This window comes from Gymnogyps californianus, chromosome 3, assembly GCF_018139145.2.
Source record: "Gymnogyps californianus isolate 813 chromosome 3, ASM1813914v2, whole genome shotgun sequence".
In the NCBI taxonomy this organism is placed as follows: Eukaryota; Metazoa; Chordata; class Aves; order Accipitriformes; family Cathartidae; genus Gymnogyps; species Gymnogyps californianus.
In genome coordinates this window covers 88503203-88513194 of record NC_059473.1, presented here as the reverse complement: position 1 = coordinate 88513194, position 9992 = coordinate 88503203, and positions in this window count along the sequence as shown.

The window sequence follows — 9992 nt, the reverse complement described above, 5'->3', positions numbered from 1 at the left end:
TATTGCAGGCCCACAGCTATTCACATACGTGGCATGGTTAAATTAATGTGATAAATAGCCCTAGAAGCATAAATGAATAATAGTCACTAAAATTAAGCCAGGCAACTTTATGCTGAGATGCTCATTTAAGACTGTTCACTCAACCAAAAAATTGCTGATTGCCTACCTGCAGATCACCATTTGCTTTAAATCCTTGGTGCAAAATTTCATTCTAATGTCAAGATCTACTTTCATTTATGCCTTTACAAGTACTGACTTTTTTACTATGGGATGAAGCTGTTTTGATATTAACATGTTATTTTTCTTGAAAATACCATTCTAGCAGAAGCTGATCTGATTTATTCTATCTTCTATTTAGTTTCCAAGTTTGCAGGCAGAGAGTTGGTCCACCTTGGACCTCCTGAGTCTTCAAGCAAAAATACACCATGTGAGCCCATGTGTCAGCCACTTACAGACTTTCAGGAGAATGTGAATGATTTTGAAGACTTGACTGAACCCAGAAAAACATGTCTTCATGAGAAATCGCCGTCCACACCAGCCAATAACCAACCTCCCTCTTCAAACATCCAAGCAATGACATGTACAAGCAAAGTGCCTCCCCGGTCCCTAATGGAAAACAGAATTATTCCCAAGAGTCCTTTGCCTCATCAGGACATGAGGTTTAAAGACCTTCTGAAGGCAGTAGGTGACAATATTTACATCCCAACACGGTGGCACCTTGATAAAGAGGGCACTGACCTCCTCATGATTGACTCTCCCCAGCTGTCTCCTTTCCCCCGGCTGCGACAAGCTGCCCTGAGAGAAACCCTAGCTAGAAAGATTTCCTGGCTGGGGGCATCACGGCAACATACAAATATCTGCCCTCTGGTTTTAGTCAATGGTTCAAAACCACCAGCCTTCCCCAGGTCCCAACAGCAAACGTTTACCACAAGAAGTATGAGGCAGTCTAAAGAAAACCCAACTCATTTTTTCAACAAGAAAACTAAGAAAAACTTTATCCAACTCAGACACACACCTAAAACTACAGATCTAAATCTTCCAGTTTTATCTCCACCATACCAAACTAGGTTAGGGAAAAAAGCAGAGATTCTAAGGTTAAATTTTGCATAAATAAAACACCCACAGAGCATCAGAAGAAAATAGGATGAAGGGGTAGGAAAGAAACAAAGATGGACAGAAACAGAGAGTGAGAAAAGGAAGGCAGGAGAGATTAATCCAATCTTAAAATGAGACACCTCCAAACACAAAGAAGGATGATATGATTTAAGCTGTGTATCCTTTGATATCCATCAAACATTGGGCTACAAATTTTGTGGAGTGCACCAAAGATGCAGAAAAACAGATGCCACTGTAACAGAACATCATCAAGCATATTTAGGCAAAAAAGTGGACCCTGTGGTCGGAAGACATGATTTTAAATATTTTGTATTAATACATGTATTGTTCCAAACTTGTGTCACTTGTACTTATGCATTTCATTTGGGAAATAAACCTGGTCAGGCAATTTTCATTAAGCTGTGAACATAATGCAGAAGGTAAACTAACAGTAACAATGATGGAATAATCAATTTTGGGGGGATTGTTGTAATAAACAAAATAGTCACGGCACTGATCTTTTATTTATTTATTTATTTATTAGTTTTAGCTGTGTGTATTCTAATTAATGGAGCCCATGCAACCTAACTCCCCTGAAAGGAACAAATCAATACATTTTCCTTGTAAATTTTACAGCTTAATTAGGACTGCCTATTTGTAAGGCAGTGTGCCTTACAAATGTGTGCCTTTGCAACGTTTGTCCCTTACTATACCTGCATTTGCTTTCAGTTTCAATAATTTATGCTTCTTAGTTAGATTTTCATAGTAGTAAGCTTTATGCCCGATTCTGTCCTCAAACCAGTTTTATATCTGTTTAAATCCCTTAAGTTCAACAGATTTGAACGTGATTGACTCCAGCGGAGGTGAGGATACAATGGGAATCTTCATATTTGCTGCTCTGTAAGCTCACATGTAGAAGTAAAAGATGCACAAAGGGTTTCTAAGTAATACTAGATAGATACGCAAAGAACAGCAGCAAGAAAAAGCCACAGCAGAAGAAGGCATAATCCTATGAGCTAAAACCAAGGCTTTTATCTGACAAGCACCGTGGTAAGCATTTGGTCATACTGAGCGGGACCAAACCTGTGATCCTATTTTACTCTGTCTTGCCTTTTCCCACTGCACCAGGACCACATCCACAGGGTGAGCTCTTCGTGGTCCACGCAGCTCCTGCACAAGCACGCCGTGCCGCCTTGGTGAGGGCAGCTTACACAGACCTGCCAGCCACTCCGCCGTCTCCTCGGCTGGGCTGAAACAGCTATTGCGGAGCCCTGCTCTCAGCCAGCCCTGAAACAACCTCTGAATAACAACAGAGCTGTTTTTAATTCAGTACATCTTTGCTGACCAGGCTTACAGGGCAAGTCCACAGCTGCAGCTGAAGAGCTGGAGAGGAAGGATGGGGCACGTAGGCAGGGATTTATTACACCAGCTTCACCACCAAAGAAAACATGCTGTGTAACTTTGTCCTGTGAGCGTGTGGCTGCAAGTCAGACGTGCCACCTGGGATTGCAGCTAAGCTAGGTGGAAAAGCTAGTGCCTCTGCCCATTGCTTTTCTCTAAAGCTTCAAGTCTCCTCAGAGCATAACAGCACATATAGTTACTCCAAAATCTAGTTGGTCAGAATGATCCAGATTGGAAAGAAAAGTACTATTAAAAATGCTTGGTGACCCCAGCACGATTTGGCAGAATGTGGCCAGGAAGCAGATACATGTGCAGCATCTGTACCCCTCCGCTCAGAGGGGAAGGAAGGACCACTGGTCTCTGGACAGGGCAGGTGGCAAGGAAACTCAAACCCAACAGTTTCCCTTATGCACACTCGAGCTAATGAGCAGCACAGGGGCCATTTGCTGTGCTTATAACTCTGGCACCATGCAATTCAGAACCTAGAGGCAGCTGAGTGATTTCCAGATAATGTTTTTCTCAGAAAATCTGATTTCCTTAGAATTTAGAAAATGTTTATGTCTCGAAAACATTTTTAGCTTTGAATCGCTCTTACAAAACACTTTTTGTTTGAATATAAGGTTTGAAACAAATGGTTTCAGCTGTAAGTTGACATTTCAATTTACTGTTTCCTTTCACAATACTGAAATGCTTCATTCTGACCATAAATGTCTAAAAGCTTTTTCCTCCACATCATTTTTTTCCAAGAAAAATTTCTTTCCTTGACACTTTTTAATATTTTGTCTTTATACTCTAATTCCAGATTACAATAACATCAAAATGCTCTAACTTTTTTCACTGAGTCGAAACTCTGTTTTCCAAACAGCTCTACCACCGTCTTCCAGCTCCTCCACGAGCCCTCGGAGGGAGGAGAGCAAGAGGAGCTTATGCTTCTCCTTCATCAACTCAGTCCAGGCGTGCCTGTGTAGGTGCCAAGCAGACGACAGCTGCAGGAGAATACCCGTTCCCTACTAAAACGAAGCCCAGAAAGATCAGTGTTAAGTGACTGTGCACCATGACCCAAATGCAGAAGAGGCAGCTCTTCCTGGAGGAGCTCCGAATTGTGATGCCTTCATCCTCCCGTGGCCTCAGCTGCCTTCAGCCCAGCCTCTGCTCCAGCCCAGCCTCTGCTCTGGCTGCGGCAGAGAATGGGGGTTTCCAAGGGGTGAGATGCTTATCAGTGGTCACAGAAAACATCAAGTCTTTGCATGGGCCCTTGCCACCTGCCTATTCTTTCCATCTTCAAGGTAACACGGTTTTGTGGTGGGTTGACCCTGGCTGGATGCCAGGTGCCCACCAAAGCCACTCTATCACTCCCCTCCTCAGCTGGACAGGGGAGAGAAAATATAATGAAAAGCTCGTAGGTCAAGATAAGGACAGGGAGATCACTCAGCAATTACCATCACGGGCAAAACAGACTCGACTTGGGGGAAAAAAAATTAATTTAATTTATTACTAGTCAAATCAGAGTAGGATAATGAGAAATAAAACCATATCTTAAAAACACACCTTCCCCCCACCCCTCCCTTCTTCCTGGGCTCAGCTTTGCTCCCGATTCCTCTACCTCCTCCCCCCAAGTGGCGCAGGGGGCAGGAATGGGGGTTGCGGTCAGTTCATCACACGTTGTCTCTGCTGCTCCTTCCTCCTCCGGGGGAGAGGACTCCTCACACTCTTCCCCTGCTCCAGCCTGGGGTCCCTCCCATGGGAGACAGTCCTCCACAAACTTCTCCAACGTGAGTCCTTCCCACGGGCTGCAGTTCTTCACAAACTGCTCCAGCGTTCGTGCACTTCCACAGGGTGCAGTCCTTCAGGAACAGACTGCTTTGGCGTGGGTCCCACACAGGGCCACAAGTCCTGCCAGCAAACCTGCTCCAGCGTGGGCTCCTCTCTCCACAGGTCCACAGGTCCTGCCAGGAGCCTGCTCCAGCATGGGCTTCCCATGGGGTCACAGCCTCCTTCAGGCACATCCGCCTGCTCCGGCGTGGGGTCCTCCACGGGCTGCAGGTGGATATCTGCTCCACCGTGGACCTCCATGGGCTGCAGGGGGACAGCCTGCTGTCTCACCATGGGCTGCAGGGGAATCTCTGCTCCGGCACCTGGAGCACCTCCTCCCCCTCCTTCTTCACTGACCTTGGTGTCTGCAGAGTTGTTTCTCTCACATCTTCTCATGTCTCTCTCTGGCTGCAACTGCTACTCCCCTGTAACTTCTTTTCCCTTTCTTAAATACGTTATCCCAGAGGTGCTACCACCGTTGCTGGTGGGCTCGGCCTTGGCCAGCGGCAGGTCCATCTTGGAGCCAGCTGGCATTGGCTCTATCGGACATGGGGGAAGCTTCTAGCAGCTTCCCACAGAAGTCCTGTAGTCCCCCTTCCCTGTAGTCCCCCACTACCAAAATCTTGCCATGCAAACCCAACACAGGTTTCTTATTTCTGGGAGTGGTTTAATAAAAAGCAAGGGAATATCCCTTCTTCTGCCCTGTCTGGCCCTTTAAAGGTCACCGTGCTGAAATAAATGTTTCTTCAACATTCCACAGCTGAGTATTGCTTTATAGACATCATGTAGAGAGAAAATAAATTTTCTACCTTCACTTTCCATACACTCATTTAAGGGCTAGCTTCAACCTGCCCTTCTCCTGAGCTGTTCCAACACATATATCTGCAGCTAGCAGATCGGCCATGTCTGAGCAGGAACATTCATCTACCACGTATATTAACGGTTTGAAATAAAAGCCATCTCATTCCTGAAGGGGAGAAGGGAGCAGTGCAGTTAATGGGTCAATGCCATAAACGCGGGTCCGATAACGTAGCACATGACGATGGAAACACCTCCAGGCAGCCAGACTGCATGGGTGGCCCAGGCAGGGAGATGGTGCCAATATTTTAACAAGTGGCTCCCACAAAAATGTTTCCCTTCAGCAGGTGATAAATTTACACTTCAGGGATGCGATGTCTGCAGAAAGAAGTGAGGGGGTCTGGAATCCACCCTTTTATTTAACAACGTAAAGAAAAAAATATGCTTCTAACTAAGGAAGGGGACATCGCTGCTTGGCAAGAAAACGTACATTAAGACGCACTTGGCCAGAAATGGACTGAGTCATGCAGAGTAGTGTTTGACCAGTGCAATTCATGTTGGGGGAGAGGAGGGAGCTGAATGCCTTGCACAGGAGTCCCACAGCATCCGACTTCAGGAAGGGTTATTGAAAATACCTAACACTGAGTAAAGTCTTATTACAACCCTGATAAGAAGCCAATGCTAATAAGATGCAAGGCAAGGTGAAGTTGGACAGCAAGGCTTTCACACCTCCTCTCTTGCATCTGGTAGCAGAAATGTAACGACAGGCTCCCAAAGAGACAGCTTCTGAAGGAGCATTTAGCTACTTCATTACATCTGTAGCAGTCCCTTGTACAAACAAACTTCACATAGAGTCTCTGCTAGGACTGACACTGGATCTTTAGGTCCTTCAAGTCAGTCTCTATAAGTAGATCCTGCTATTTGCATGGTCTGTCAATGCAATCACAAGAGATTCCCAGCCCGCCACTTCATAGGTTTTCCATTTACACATAGGAAATGGCACCTTTTACTTCTATCCTGTTTCTGAGCCATATTAATAAGTTCAACTGCTTTATGTATTACCAGTTTTAACACTGTTCTGCTTTTCAAATCACAACTGTTTTCATGTCAGCAAAAGAATTTCAAACCACAGGAAATTCTGGGGATGAAGTACAAATATACACTTAGAAAGAGCTATCAGGAAGCAGAATCAAACCTACAATTGGAAAAATATGAAAAAAATGTCACTGCTTTCATACTGCACTTTTAATGTCATCATTCTTTAAACACATAAATGAACAAGATTAATAATTCAGCCAGTAAAGGAATTTCTGTTTAGCCTCTGAAAAATCCCTGAATAATTCAGAAGTTCTGACATTAGATAGCCTTTGTCATGCTGACCCATCCACCCTGGGTAAAACCCTGAAGAGAGATCGAAGTGACTCACTGCCCTCACACATTACAGCTTATGAACAACAAAACTCCGCAAATCAGAAGCTCACAAAAACAGAGAAAGCAGCTCGTGTTCACCTGTTGTCTGTGCCAGCAAGATGATGAGAAAGGGCAAACAGGAGCATTTTGCTCATTCCTTATAAACACGGTGTTAAAACTACAACACCTGATCTGCAGCCCAAGGAAATCCACTCCTTTGACTTCCCCAGGCTTTCATCATAGGGTATGTATGTGAAAGGTTTAAGAAATTCAGAAGGTATTAATCATACAAAAGCCATTTTAAAATAAATCAGCATTTGCCAAACTGAAAGTGAGCCTGAGAAATATATAAACACATATTTTCTTCTATAAAGCTGCACTTACTTAGAATTTTTATGTTCCTTATATGTAACATACATTTGCCTCACCCATATGTCTGAAATTAAAACCTTACAGTACTATAATGATAATGAACTATATATACATTTCCTCTCTTTCACCACTTTTTCAGTTCTGGTCATTGTTTTGGTCTGGTCATCTGTTGTTACAGATTATATAGATGGATACTACAGAAAAATGTAAGGTAGTGAACTTAAGAAACATTGTCTTCTTAAGCATAAATATTTGAGATTTCTGCTAGGACTCCTGGCGCAAAACATTCCAGCACGAGAATCAGCAGAGACCTTCCTACCAAATCCACCATTTTCCTGGCTGTAGTGTTTGGGCTCCAGCCCTTTATACACACATATATAATCCATCAGAGAGAAAGCAAGAGGAGGCTTTCAGGAAAGAGCTATTTCCAGCTAGGAAGGAGCTATTATAGAGGTTAAAAGAGGTCTACCACCACTCAGGAGAGCGGGCAGAGGGGCAAAGGGAACAAATAGAGCTAAACACCATAAGGCATACTCAGGTTGAGATTTTGAGGAACAAGAGGCTCCTGCAGTGGGATGTCACTTACCCAACGTTAAACAGAGGAGACATCTCTGACTAAGCGGGTTGTCTAGACTCCTTTGTAGTCAATGGAGATTATGAACACCTGGAAAAGAGGGAAAGTAAATTAGTTTTGGAGGTCCTTGAACAGATTCTTCAAAGGCTGCCCATCTGCACTGCCATAAGGAGGACTTGATCCAATATTTTGGGCTTTGAGTTTCCACAGACTGGGGAATAAGAACAGAGCATTCTTCTCATCTCATGAACGTTACAGCCTGCAGGACTCTTTCCTAACCTCCACAGGAGCACAACAGTAAGAGTTTTAAGACTCTATCTGGAGCATATATCAAAAGCTCAGAAAGGTAGAAGGGAGGATCAAATGGGTCCTTAAACCTAATCAGCTGCTTCTAGGCAGGCAGATATTTTACTTGGGACATCTGTATTTAGTAACTGTAACAGCCTTCTGAGGCCAGCAAGAAGACTGAAAGCCACTTTTTACAAATCCTTTCTTAGAAAGCAAGTCCTCTGTGAAGCAGAAATCTAGTATTCCCCTATTTAGACAAAAGAAGGATTTAAGTATCAAGCCTATCCATTGTAGCAGCTCAAGCAGGCAATGAAAAGCATGAGGGACTATGTTACACAAGTCTTTTCTATGCTAATAAATACTTAACTCACATCAGCAGTTTCTACAGTACACTTCAATGGGACCAGAAAGGAAAGCAAGTGTTCCCCCAGCAAAGGAGGAGCCCTTTGACTCAGACCTTCAGGGTGTCTTTCCAGTGAAGTTCTGCATACAAGCCCTTGTGGGTATGGCAGTATTTCAAACTACCAAGAGGTTTCTTTCACAGAACACAGCCTATACATCTGCCAGACAGCCACTCTTAGCCAGCCTACACCCTTTCCTAGCATGACTGCGAATTCCCACGTTACGGAGACCTTGCTCTTTCTAGGCATTTCTACTTGCTGCTTCCCATATGCTTTAATAGCTCAGCGTCTCTCCTGCAACTAAACCAAAAAATAACTCCCCGAGATGATTGACGTATAAGCCACATACATTTACAGGCCTTTACACGTAGGGTAACATAGAGAGGTGCGGAGGATATGCTGTTACACGATGGCTATGAAAGGTCAAATGACACATTCTGTGTTTGTCCATAATGCCTCCCTTTTATTGCTGCGAGACCACCCCCTCCTTGGACATCCAGTGAGATAAACAAGTCACAGAGAGGATGATACGGCACCAGCTCAAGCTGTTTTGTTATGACAGCCTTCTAGAGAAAGAAAACCATGTTCCAGTCACTTCACTGCTTTCATCAGGAGTAAGTAGGTGAATGACCCAATCCTGCAGCTGAGAAGAAAATTTATGTTTCAGAAAACCCACCCCAAATTGTCGGAAATGCTCTAAGGATACCCTGCTCCAATGAGCCTGATTCTCTTCCATTAAGTTAATTATCTTCTTTCCACAAAAAAGCAAGCAAGTATGTCTTGAGTTCCCAAAGGCAATCCTTTGAGAACAATGGACATTCGAAAGACTTCTGTGCTCATGGAATATATAGTAAAGACGGCAAAATTTCCCAGAAAGCCTGAAAAATACTTAGCAGTGACTGAAAGTCAGTAAAATCATGACTGTCATACAGCTATTATGTTATCCTGATAGATATCAGTATGTGAAAGTATCAACTATTGAACATCTAAGCTCAAAAGGCACACACAGCCTGTGACTACAGATCATATATTACACATCTCTATGCAATACCAGAAAGAATTCATACGCTGCCCTTTCTTGCTGCTTTCTCTGCAGGAATCTCTCTGCTTCTATGTCTAATTCTTTTTTTGCCCTGTGGATACGATAGAAGAAATGCCAAGCACATTTCAATATATAAACATATTATGTGGCATGGTAAGAGAACCTCATCATAGCCCAGTTTGGAAGTACTCGCCAAAAATTGGCTTAGCAAGAACTAAGAGCTGGGATTTTTGCCCTTCCATTAAAGCAAGAAGAGCAAACCATGGCTTTAGGCTTAACCAGTTACATCAAGCTCAGCGTCACTCCAGTGACTGAGCACACTCGCTATACTTTATGGCCTCATACCCTGTGGTCTCTACAGATTTTTTCACCTTGTCTTGTGAAAATGAACGCCTGCCCACTGCATCCTTGCTTTTGCTTCCCTGTGCCTATCATTGACCCAGAATTTGCATGTTGGAAAAGCCAAGTTCAGTGTCTGAAATGAAAATAAAATCTCCCTTCAAATGGCACGAAGTTGCCTAAAAATGTTAATCTGCCTTATTTTTATGATGTGTTTAAAATCAAATGTTCCCATACGGGTACAACAGGGCAAACCACGTCCTTCCATTTAAATAGCCTGTTTACTTTAAAATCTGAAACTAGCTACAAATTTAAACCTTTTTTATTTTTGTCCACCTGGAAAAAATTATCAAATTCTTAAGTGTGCATTGTAATAGGAGCAAACACTGAAGAGTGTGAATTCTTAGGTTTCAATATCTATTTTTAAATTGTTTTTCATGTAAGCTTTTAATTTAGATTT